Raw genomic sequence first — 13,454 nt, forward strand, 5'->3', positions numbered from 1 at the left:
GTGCCCTAGTTGTTGCAGCCTCCTTGCGGTTATTATTGCCATTGTTGACGTTGCTTTGTTGTTGGATAGGACAGAGAGAAATGGAGAAAGGAGGGGAAGACAGAGAGAGGGGTAGAGAAAGATAGACACCTGCAGACCTGCTTCACAGCCCGTGAAGCGACTCCCCTGCAGGTGGGGAGCCGGGGGCTCGATCCTTACGCCGGTCCCTGTGCTTTGCGCCACGTAACCCACTGCGCCACCGCCCGACCCCCGCTAATGGTTTATTTTTTATATGTTTTTTCAATAGTTTTTGAATGGAAAATAGAAATTATCCTAACTGAAATTTTTTTAAGATTTTTTTATTTTATTTATTATTATTGGATAGAGACAGAGAAATTGAGAGGGGAGGGAGTCAGAAAGGGAGAGAGACAGAGAGACACCTGCAGCTCTACTTTACCACTTGTGAAGCTTTTCCCCTCCAGGTGGGGACCAGGGGCTTGAACCCAAGGCCTTGCACATTGTTGTGTATGCACTTAACCAGGTGCGCCACCGCCTGGCACCCCTAACTGAAATTTTAATGTAATGGAGATGGATGAAATACCTTCTTCCTTTGGATCACTGTGTAAAAGAAAACTGCCCTTGGGGCCAGGCATCTGGTTGAGCACACATTACAAATAAACAAGGGTCCAGGTTCAATCCCCCATCCCCATCAGCTTTGTGAGTGGTTAAGCAGTGCTGCAGGTGTCTCTGTTTCTCTCCTTCTCTACCTCCTCATTCCCTCTCCATTTCTGGCTGTCTCTATCCAATAAATAAATAAAGATAATAAAAGAAAAATGCTTTGATCTCTCAAAATGTTGCCTTGGGTAAATGTCTTAAATACCCTAAACAACTGTTCCACACCCCTTAGGCCACCTAGATACCCTCCACAAGAAATCTGATTGCGTGGATAAAGATACAAACATACAAACAAACAAACAAAAAGTTTAATATGCTAAAGTCTTAGCTAAGATAATGAGTAGTTAAAATAACCCTTAAAAAGCTAACCAAAGACAATTGTTCTAATAATCAGCAGTGAAGAATACTGGTTCTGATGTTAGACAGTGGGAATGTTTCTTTTGAAAGGACCATTTCTTTCAAAAAAAAACTAAAAAAAGGTCTTTTCAGGCAGGGGAGAGAACATAATGGTTATGCAAAAAGACTTTCATGACTGAAGTTGAAAAACAAGATCAGAAGAGAAAACACAAGTAGAACCTGAACTGGAATTGACATATTGCACCAAAGTAAAAGACTCTGGGGTGGGTTGGGGAGAGAATATAGGTTCAAGAAGGATGACAGAGGATCTAAAGGGGGTTGTATTTTTATATGGGAAACTGAGAAATGTTATGCATGTACAAACTATTGTATTTACTGTCAAATATAAAACATTAATTCCCCAATAAAGAAATTAAAAAAAAAAAAAAAGAAGATGACTTTCATGCCTGAGGTACCAAGGTTCCAGCTTCAATCCTTACTCCAGCATAAACCAGAGCTGAGCAATGCTCAGGTAAAACAAAATAAAACGAAGTGGAAAATAGTCTTTTCAAACATAATTAATTTTTATTTCCCGTCACACTTTCAATTCCTGTTCAGGCAGCGGCTAAGCCTCACCAAGATATAAAGAGCAATTCTGCAATTAGAAAAACTTGGGAGTGGGGGTGGGGAGAAGCCCTTTCTAGCTCTCTCATGCTTTCTCTCCTTGCCTACATCAACACAAGTACATTAAGATAGGCAAGAAGCACTTAAGTATTATGTTACAGCCTTTTAATTTTAAAGGTCTGAATTTCTTGAATATTATTGAATATTCTGAAATTCTTGAATATTCTTGAAATGTGTAGTGCTATATGTAATGAAGTGATCAGATCCTTTGAAACCAGAACTTAGTTATCCTTGGCCTTTCGAAAGACTGCATTTCACCTGTAAACATTCTAAGAGTGTACCTGTAAATTTTTATTTGTTGGACTAAAGCCTAATCTATTGTGTAGTAGGTCACTTAAATCTAGTTACTGCAACACTACCAACTACCATATTCATTTAGGTGTGTTTAGTTTTTTTTCAATGATAAAAAGTTGCTGAACATTATAACACAACATCTATATTTGTAAGAAATATGCAATATTCCACATATGCTCTTTGGAATACTATTCTGCAATAAAAATAGATGATACTGGGGGCCGGGTGGTAGTGCACTGGGTTAAGTACACATAGTGCCAAGGGTAAGGACCGGTTCAAGGATCCTGGTTCGAGCCCCGGCTCCCCACCTAAAGGGGTGTCGCTTCACAAGCGGTGAAGCAGGTCTGCAGGTCTTTTGCTCCCCCTCTGTCGTCGTCCGCTCCTCTCTCAATTTCTGTCTGTAACAACAATGGAACTAAAGATGGCTGTCAGGAGCAGTGGATAGGTAGCGCAGGCATTGAGCCCCAACGATAACCGGGGAGACAAAAAAAAAAAAGATATTGTGTCCATTGGAACAAAATGGATGGGACTGGAGGTGGTTATACTTAGCAAAATAAGAGATGAAACCAGATGGTTTCACTCGTGTGGAATCTAGAGATCTGATTTACATGAACTTCAAAAAAAAAAGCAGCAGCAGCAAGCAAACTATAAGACTTGAGATGTTTATCTTTGTCTTTAGGAGGTAGGAGTGTGGAAACACAGAACTTTGGTGGTGGATATTGTGTGGAACTATACATTGTAACCTTATAGCCTTTTAACAAACTATTAATAACAAATTTATTTATTTATTTATTTATTTACCAGACCACTGCTCAGCTCTGGTTTATGGTGGTACAGGGGACTGAACCATAACAAAAATTTTAAAAGAAATATGCAATAGTCCAATATTTTAATATCATATTTTTAAAAGAAAGATTTATTTTTATCTGTTTTATCAAAGAGAGACAGGAAAAGAAGCTAGAACATCGATCTGGCACATGTGATACCAGGGATCTACTCATACCTGGAAGCTCATTGCTCTACTTGCTGGGCTACCTCCACGCTACTAGTTCAGTATTTAAAACTCTCCAAAATAAATGCCCTGAAATAACAGGAAAGTAATACTTAACACTAAGAATAACTGCTGTGAGTGTCAAAGATAGATTTTTTAAAAAGAAATGAGTGCAGAAAATATGCTATTGTTCCACTCCAATAATTACTCTGACTAGTCATGCAGCATTACCTATCTAACTTTTTTTTTTTTTTGCCTCCTGGGTTATTCCTGGGTCTCATGCCTGCACTGGTCCTGGAGGCTATTTTTTCCTTTTGTTGCCCTTATTGTTAATCCTTGTTATTGTTGTTGTTGTTATTACTGTTGTTGTTATTGCTGTCATTGTTGTTGGATAAGACAGAGAGAAATGGGACGGGGGGGGGGGGGGGGGGGGGGAGAGAAAGACGCCTGCAGACCTGCTTCACCACTTGTGAAACTACCCCCCTGCAGGTGGGGAGCCAGGAACTCAAACTGGGATCATTACATCAGTCCTTGAACTTTGTGCCATGTGCACTTAACCTGCTGGGCTACTGTCCAGCTCCTTATCTGTAACTTTTAAATATCATCAGAGAAAGCCAACATTTTAATAAGTAATAAGCATGAAAAAAATCAGATTTACATATGAAGGCCCTTATATGCAGTATGTCCGTAAATTTATTTGCTTTATAGAAAAAAAAACAAAACAGTGAAACCAAGAGTAGTTTATGCTTTGCAATTTTTGTAAATAACACAAAAGACATTTCAAAATTTAAACTTTTGTTCAGTGCATGCAATTCAGTCTATAAGTAGACTGGTTTTTGCAGCATATGTTAACTCTTCAACATAAATATATTTCTGATCAGTGTAATTTTATTTATTCAAAAAGAAACGACTACAGAAATTTGAAGTTGTGATTCATAATAAACACTAGTAAAGATCAAATCATTTCATTCTACCCTTTGAGGGAGGAGGCATTATCATTCTCATTTAGAAAATAAGTTATCATAAAGGTTTTTTTGTTTATTTTTACTATTATTGTCTGTTAGATAAAGACAGAAATTGAGAGGGATATGAGAAAAGAGGAGACACCTGTAATATTGCTCCACTACTTATGAAGCTTCCCTCTTGCAGATGGGGACTGGGGGACATGAACCCAGGTCTTTAAAACATTGTAATATGTCTCCTCAACTGAGTGTGCCACTGCCTGGCCCCATCACAGAGTTTTTAAATAATCTGTCCAGCATTTATGCCTAAATGTAGGACACTGGGTCAGAGAGAGAGAGAGAGAGAGAGAGAGTGATCAGAGCACTGCTCAGCTCTGGGTTATAGTGGTACTGGATTGAACCTAGGACTTCAGAGCCTCAGTCATTAGTCTTTTTTGGATAACCATTATAATGTCTCCTGGCCCATTGGTCTCTCTCTTAAATTTCTGTATTGTGGGATTAATGATTTATAGTAAAATACAATAGTTTGTACATGCATAACATTTCCACATAACAATACAACCCTGCTTGGTCCTCCTTTGCCATCATGTTCCAGGACCTGAACCTTCCCTCCAGCCCACAGTCTTTTACTTTCGTGCAACACACCAACTCCAGTCTGAGTTATCTTAGTGTTTCCCTGATGTTGTTTTTCAAATCTAGTCTATGAGTGAGATCATCCCATATTCATCCACCATTGGGTTTTCTTGATTTCAAATTCTGTTCCTCTGTGATGATGGATTTTTCTGAAGAAGCAGTGTCAATTTTACAGACTAGTATTTTTTAATTGATTTTTTATGAGCCATAGGTAGAGCTATATTCAGCACTGCCATACTGGCTAGCAATTTTCTTTTTATTTTTTTTCTCATTTAACTTGATTTTTTTTTTCCTCCAGGGTTATTGCTGGGCTCGGTGCCTGCACCAAGAATCCACTGCTCCTGGAGGCCATTTTCCCCCCCTTTTTGTTGCCCTAGTTGTTGCAGCCTCGTTGAGGTTATTATTGCCATTGTTGACGTTGCTTTGTTGTTGGATAGGACAGAGAGAAATGGAGAGAGGAGGGGAAGACAGAGAGAGAGGGGAGAGAAAGATAGACACCTGCAGACCTGCTTCACCGCCTATGAAGCGACTCCCCTGCAGGTGGGGAGCCGGGGGCTTGAACCGGGATTCATACGCCGGTCTCTGCGCTTTGCGCCACGTGCGCTTAACCCACTGCGCCACCACCCGACCCCCATTTAACTTGATTTAAAAAAAATATTTATTTATTCCCTTTTTGTGCCATTGTTGTTTTATTGTTGTCGACATTGTTGGACAGGACAGAGAGAAATGGAAAGAGGAGAGGGAGACAGAGAAGTGGAGAGAAGGAGATACACTTGCAGACCTGCTTCACTGCTTGTGAAGGTGGGGAGCCGGGGGCTCGAACCGGGATTCTTATGCCAGTCCTTGCACTTTGCACCACATGTGCTTAACCCGCTGCGCTACTGCCCGACTCCCTTTATTTTTATTTTATTTTATTTATGTTATTTTACTTTATTTATTACCAGAGCACTGCTCAACTCTGGCTTATGGTGATGTGGGAGATTGAAACTGGGACTCTTCTGCCTCAGGCATGAAAGTCCTTTTGCACAACCATTATGCTATCTCCCCTACACCAGAGTAATTTTTAATTTTTTTTTAATTATCTTTATTTATTGGATAGAGACAGTCAGAAATCAATAGGGAAGAGGGTGATAGAGAGGGAGAAAGACAGAGAGACACCTGTAGCTCTGCTTCACCAGTCACAAAGCCTTCCCCCTGCAGGTGGGGACTGGGGGCTCAAACCCTGGTCCTTGCATATTGTAATACGTGAGCTCAACCAGGTGCACCACCACCCGGCCCCCAGAGTAGTATTATTTAAAACACTGTGGTCCTGTGAGGTATTTCAATGCCCATATTGCAAACATGCTAATTGCATACAGGATTTCTTCTGGAGAAAAAGGAAACAGGTCAGGAGGTGGTACAACTGGTTAGGTGCACACATTACAGTGCCTAAAGATGCAGGTTTGAGTCCCAGGCCCCCTCCTCCAGAAGGAAAGCTTCAGGAGTGGTGAAGTAGAACTGCAGGTGTCTCTCTGTCTCTCTCCATCTCCCTCTTCCTCTCAATTTCTCTCTGTCTCTATCTAAAAATATATAAATAAATAGACCTAAGTAGAGGTCAGTGTTTTTTTTTCTTAAAGGATAAAAGATATTTTCTCTGTCTGAATGAATGTAAATGTTACATGCTCTTCTAAATATATTCAGCCCTCTTTAAGGTATGTATGTGTTAATTTGAAGAACTTTTTCACAACTTAAATTTTTTTTTTTTGCCTCTAGGGTTATTGCTGGGGCTAGGTGCCTGCACTACAAATCCACTGCTCCTGTGGTCATTTTTGATTTTTTTTTTTTTTGATAGAACAGAGAGAAATTGAGAGGGGAGGGGAAGATAGAGAGGGGGAGAGAAAGATACCTACAGACCTGCTTCACCATTTGTGAAGAGACCCTCCCCACAGGTGGGGAATTGGGGTCTCAAAGGAGCATCCTTGCAGGAGTCCTTATGCTTACTACTATGTGCACTCACCCTGGTGTACCACCTCCTGGCCCCCAATAATTTATTTTTAAAATAATTTTTATTTATTTGATAGTCCTTGCTCACAACTTAAATCATTTCTAACTTCTATAGAATTGTAAAGTAACACTGAAAAAAGAACAATTTGTTAACTTTAACCTTTTGAGATCTACAATGAAACAGCCCTCCAAATCTCTGTAGATAATAACAAATATTTAATGGAATAGTCCTCCAAATCTTCTTATATAATAACTAATATTTATTAATACTTGTGCTTTACTAAACATTACCCAAATGCTTTAAGTGTTTTATTACATTCAGTCCTAAACTCTTAGGCACTACATCTACCTCATTTTACAAATGAAGAAATTCAGCTTATGAAATACCTTTACTAGTATATAGTTTTAGTAAAATGACCTGATACCCTACATTACCCTGATGTTGATCCCAAATTATTTGATAAAAAACATGAGTTTTTACAGGAAAGCTTCTCATGAGAAGTTTCTTATTGAAAGGAGATAAGTTTTCTTTATTCTTCCAAGCATACGATAGGAGTGCAACAAATACTTGTAAAGGATTTCCTAGCCCCCACATTATGTTATAATATTGTCACCATACTTTGTTACTTGAACTTTACTAATAGATTTTTTAAAAAATGTTTCTGAAAAAAAACTGTTAACTTCAGAAATCATAACATTAAAAAACAAGCTAACTGGGAGTCAGGCAGTAGCGCAGTGGGTTAAGCGCAGGTGGCACAAAGCACAAGGACCAGTGCAAGGATCCCAGTTTGAGCCCCAGTTTCCCACCTGCAGGGGAGAGTTCCCTTCACAGGTGGTGAAGCTGGTCTTCAGTTGTCTTTCTCTCCACCCTCTGTCTTCCCCTCCTCTCTCCATTTCTCTCTGTCCTATTCAACAATGATGACATCAATAATAACAATAACTACAACAATAAAACAAAAAGGGCAACAAAAGGGGATAAATAAATAAATATTAAAAAAAGAAAACAAGCTAACTATTAAATTTTTTGGTCCATATCCAACAGCTTTACATTTCCTTCTCTGCCCTTTATTTGATCTCTGTTAAAATTCTCCTTGCCCAACTTAAACTTCTAACACCATGCTGACTACTCTTTTATGAGGAACTTCATGTGTGTGTGTGTGTGTGTGTGTGTGTGTGTGTGTGTGTGTGTGTGTGTAGAAGCAAAGTTCAATAAAAATGACCAGATACAAATAGAATCTATATATACTTTTTTCTGATAGCCTTGCATGCCCTTAGGGATAGAGCATTATATTAATTAAATACTGATTAGAAATGTAGCCACAGCGTTCATGGATTCTGAGCATACCTTACTTATAGTCTGACCTCAGGATATGGAGAATTCCTATACTTCTAATCAAAATGAACTTCAGAACTATTATCTAAGAGACCTATTTGGCATGACTAGTCACAGAGTTCAGACAAAGCCTACATGGACCAGAGTAATGTCAGATAAAATTATCTATTTTTAAAAACTTTATTAATGTCAAATATATTAGTTAACTGTTTATTGGTCACAACTTCCATTTTGAAGTATCAATGTTAAGGGAAGCTTCTGCTATTATTTGGATTTCTCCTCATGTGAAAATTATTTTATTTATGATTGTAAAAGGTGACAATGTATGATATGTCACCCCAAAATATGCTGCTGTTGTATACTGATTATTTTAAGCTATAGGAAGAGAAAATTCAAAGAAGCTTTTTTGGAAGTCTGCTCACCAACTTCAAAATAGAAACTCCAAAAGGAACTCCTTTGTCATAAAGTTCCTCTCTTGGAGTTTCATCAACCAGGGAAGATTGAATTTTGGCACAGGAGAGGCCCTACTCAAACTTTGTCACAAACTATCATATCTCCCATCTGTTTTCCCAGAACCCTTCCTCTTTCCTAACAAAAATGTACTCTTCTCTAAGAGGCCTATGTATCTTTCCTCTCCTGTTTTTTTCTCTTAAGATGGCACTTAGTCCTGGATACTAAGCCATCTTGAGAATTACAATTCCTAGTTAGCTGCCATGTATATATGAGAAAATTTTTATTGAACTATTTTCTTGTTGATCTCATTTCTATTACATAGGTCTTTTAGCTAAGAACTCATATAGGTAGAAGGAAATTAAATTTTCATTCCTATAATTGACAGTACAATAAAAATGACCTCTTTTTTTTTTTTTTTTTTTTTTTTATTAATGACAGAGAAAGAGAGACAGAACACCATCCTGAGGATCCCATTCTGGGCCTCATGCTTGCAAGTCCAGTGCTTTATCCTCTTCTTTATCTCCCAGGCCACATAGATGTTTCTTTAAGTACAGAATATTTAGCACAATGGTTCAACAAAGTCTTTAAAAAAATAAAAATAAGTGTTTGAGGGAGTTGGGCTGTAGCACAGCGGGTTAAGCTCAAGGACCAACGTAAGGATCCCGTTCAAGCCCTGGCTCCTCACCTGTAGGGGAGTTGCTTCACAAGCGGTAAAACAGGTCTGCAGGTGTCTTTCTCTCCCCCTCTCTGTCCTCCCCTCCTCTCTTCATTTCTATCTGTCTTATCCAACAATGATGACATCAATAACAACAGCAATAATAACTACAACAATAAAACAACAAGGGCAACAAAAGGGAATAAATAAAATAAATATTAAAAAAGTGTTTGCATAAAGAAATGCCACTGATTTTTGTACACTGATTTTGTAGCCTGACACCTTGCTATATTGCCTAATAACTTCCAGTAGTTTTCTGCTGGATTCTTTAGGTTTTTCTATGTATACTATCATATCATCTGCAAATGGTGAGAGCTTGACTTCTCCCCTTCTAATCTGTATTCCTTTGATTTCTTTCTCTTGCCTGATTGCTATGGCAAGAACTTCCAATACTATGTTGAAAAGTAATGGTGATAGTGGACAGCCCTGTCTAGTCCCCGATCTGAGGGGGAATGCTTTCAGCTTCTGTCCATTGAGTATGATGTAGGCTGTAGTTTTGCTATATATGGATTCCACTATCTTGAGGAATTTCCCGTCTATTCCAATTTTTTGTAGAGTTTCGAACATGAATGGGTGTTGGATTTTGTCAAAGGCTTTCTCTTCATCTATTGAGGTAATCATGTGGTTTTTGGCTTTGCTTTTATTGATGTGGTGAATGACATTGATTGACTTACATATGTTGAACCAGCCTTGCATTCCTGGGATAAATCCCACTTGGTCGTGATGAACAATCTTTTTGATATACTGCTGTATCCAGTTGGCCAAGATCTTGTTTAATATTTTGGCATCTATGTTCATCAGAGATATTGGTCTGTAGTTTTCCTTTTTTGCTGTGTTCCTATCTGCTTTTGGTATCAGGGTGAGGGGATGGGATATAGAGATCTGGTGGTGGGAATTGTGTGGAGCTGTACCCCTCCTATCCTATGGTTTTGTAAATGTCTCCTTTTTTAAATAAATAAATAAATAAAAGAAAGAAAGAAATTGTATCATTCTTGTCTTTTTGTATGAAGTTAAGTCTACATTCTTTTTAATTTTTATATATATTATTTTATTTTAATGAGAGAGAGACTACAGAGAGAAAGACACGGAAAATAAGACCAGAGTATGGCTCTCAGCTCTGGTTTATAGTGGTTCTGGGAATTGAGTGTGGGATTGTTGAGGTCTGAAATGACAGGAAGTACCATGAGGAACAGATACTGCTGCACCACATCAGAACATGGGAGAAGGAAATTGTTGCACAGGAAATGGGAATGGTAATAGGTCTGGGTGTGTCTTAGAAAGGAGGTGAAGGAGGGGCCTGGATGTTTATAAACTAGATGTGAGGACATGGCTCTCTGTCTGCCATCTTGTGAGTAAAGGGATCTCAGGCTCTCTCTCTCTTTCTTGTCCCACATGTACTCCAATATGTGGGTGTTCTCGTTTTTCCTGAATAAAGTTTTAAAATTCCTGAAAATAATGCTTTCTCCTTAATTCTTTGTTTCTTGGCATTTATGTGTGATGAACTTCTAAACACCTGGGGAATGAACTCAGTCCATATTCTCCCCAAAACATGACCACAGAACTGCAAGCATGAAAGTCTTTAGCATAACCATTATGTTGTCTCTCTAGCCCCAATAAATTCTTTTTTATTGACAATGATTCTTAGCTAAACTATATTTACAATGAATACACATTGATTGGCTGAAAGTAGGCCTTCTCTCACCTGCCTGCTTCCCTTCCTTCCAGCCTTCTTTCCTTCCTTCCTTTACTGATGAAAAAGAGAGGATGAGAAAAATACAGACTGTATAGATGGATACCAGAACATGGCTCAGGTCTGGTTTATGATGGTGTTGGAGATTAACCCTGGGACCTCAGAGCCTCAGGCATGAAAGTCCTTTGCATAACCATTAATGCTGTCTCCCCAGCCCTCTTTTTCTCTTAGGATTTATTTTTATTTATCTCATTTTAGATAGTTAGAGAGAGTTTGAGAGAAAGAGAATGCAAAGCACCACTCTGGTTCATGCAATGCTGGGCTCTAACTAGGAGTCTTAGGCATGAAAGTCCCACATTCTACCAGTTGAGCGAGTTCCTTGTCCCTTATATGTTGTCCTTTTTTGGGAGAACAAGATGTTGATCTTAGAGCCTCTCAATTCTATAGGATGTTTACAGAATACAAATCACCATTTCCATCTAGCTCTGCATCATTAACATGTCCAAAAAGAATAGTCCTTGGCTCTGTTTCTTATGACTCTGTTATAAGACATCAACTTAACACTCATCTTATCAGTAGTAGTACTGAATGAGTCACTCATATAAGACTCAGGCCTTGGGAGTTGGGTGGTAGCACAGCAGGTTAAGCACAGGTGGTGCAAAGCGCAAGGACTATCCTAAGGATCCCGATTCGAGTCCCAGGCTCCTCACCTGCAAGGGAGAAGTAGGTCAGCAGGTGTTTATTTTTCTCTCCCCCTCTCTCTCTTCCCCTGCTTTCTCCATTTCTCTCTGTCCTATGCAACAACGACATCAATAACAGCAACAATAATTACAACAACAACAACAACAAAAAGGTATGAAAAAAGACTCAGGCCTTATCACACTTTAGTTGACTTTGATTTACAAGTCAAAACCTATTTAAAATGTCAAATAGGCTTTATAATGGACATCATTACCCACCCTTCTTTCACTCCCCTTTCCATTCATCACTGAGCCCCCTACTCCCCCTCCATTCTCATTCCCTTCATTTTACTTCAAAACCGGAAATTGTAACCATCGTTTTGTTAAAACCACCAAGTAATGTTATTTTATTTTCTTTTTTGTGATAATTGTTCAGCAGCTGTCAACTAATAATATTATTTACTATTCCATCATTCAAAGTATATGGTGAGCTGTATTTAATAAATAGTACTGCTCCAAAAACAGTATGAAAACAAATAAAAAGACATTGACTAAAATCTAAAAACATAACTATTTCACAAATAAATATTAAGTCACAGTTGATCTTATCTAAATTTAGTGCAGATAATTTCACCTCATTAATTTAAATAGACAAGTTACTTTAAGCAGAGTTAGCCAAAAGTATATAATAATTTTCAGGTTGTTGTACTGGTAAAGATAAAAAGATTGGAAAATGGGGGATCGGGCAGTAATGCACCAGGTTAAGCACACATAGTACTAAGGGTAAGGACTCCCTCAAGGATCCCTGTTTGAGCGCCAGCTCCCCACCTGCAGGGGGTCACTTCACAAGCAGTGAAGCAGGTCTGCAGGAGTCTGTCTATCTTCCCATTTCCTCTCAGTTTCTCTCTGTCCTATCCAGTAAAATGGAAAAAAAAAAAAAAAAAAGGCCAGCAGGAACAGTGGATTCGTAGTGTCGGCACTGAGCCCCAGAAATAACCCTGGAGACAGAAAAAAAATTGAAAATGCAAGATTTTGTTCTTCCTAGAAAAACTAGAAAGAGAAAAAGTAAGTTTGATCCACCTTTGATGTTACTGACTGTTTATTTACTGCTTGATTTATAGGAGACAATTGGCTATGCAGTAGAATTTCATATACCAGCAAAGGCACAACGGGAGATAACCTTCTCGGAGCTTCATCCCTAGCTTAGAGATATATTTAAGTTACTATAAATAAAAGACAAATGGAAAACAACAGGAAACACTTCGATTTAGGTTTCACCAAGGGCATTTTTCCTTATGGTTAAAGGCAGCAAAAGTGGCCTGGGAGGCGGCTCAGTAGATAAAGCACTGGACTTTGAAGCCAGAGTAGTGTTCTGGTTCTCTCAAATACATGCATACATATATACATACATGCAACCAGAGATTTGCAAATCTTTGCAAGCATTTCCTAATTTACCATTTACATATAGGCACAATGTAGACCTTTAGAAATTAGGTAAGGATAATTAAAATATGAAACAATGGCAACATTACCATTTTTATATTTATTTATTTATTTATTTATTTTCCCTTTTGTTGCCCTTGTTGTTTAACATTGTCATTAAAGACCTTGCTGCCTCATTGATACAAACATCTGCTGCAATGAGCATATGGGAGTGCCTGGTACAGATGCAAAAATTATGATTATGACTCCTTACTAAAATAATTGTTCCTGGATAAATGTTTGAGTTTTGTTCTTGTCCTAATGTTGTTCTTAGGGTTCTGCTTTATTACTTATTTTTTATCAGCATACTGCTTAGCTCTGGTTTATGGCATTGCTAGGAGTTGAACTTAAAACTTTTGGTTCCTCAGGCATGAAAGTATTTTTGCATAACTATTATGTTATCTTCCCAGCCTTTTTTGTTTGTTTGTTTGTTTGTTTTTTAATAGCAGACATTTGGAAGGAGAAAATCCTGTGTTCCTTGTAAAACAAAATCTAGAAAGACCAGGACAATACACCAACCTTTGTAGAGAGAGGCAATAAAAATACATGAAATGACTCTTAAAA

The sequence above is a fragment of the Erinaceus europaeus genome, chromosome 7 (genome assembly GCF_950295315.1).
Source record: "Erinaceus europaeus chromosome 7, mEriEur2.1, whole genome shotgun sequence".
NCBI lineage: Eukaryota > Metazoa > Chordata > Mammalia > Eulipotyphla > Erinaceidae > Erinaceus > Erinaceus europaeus.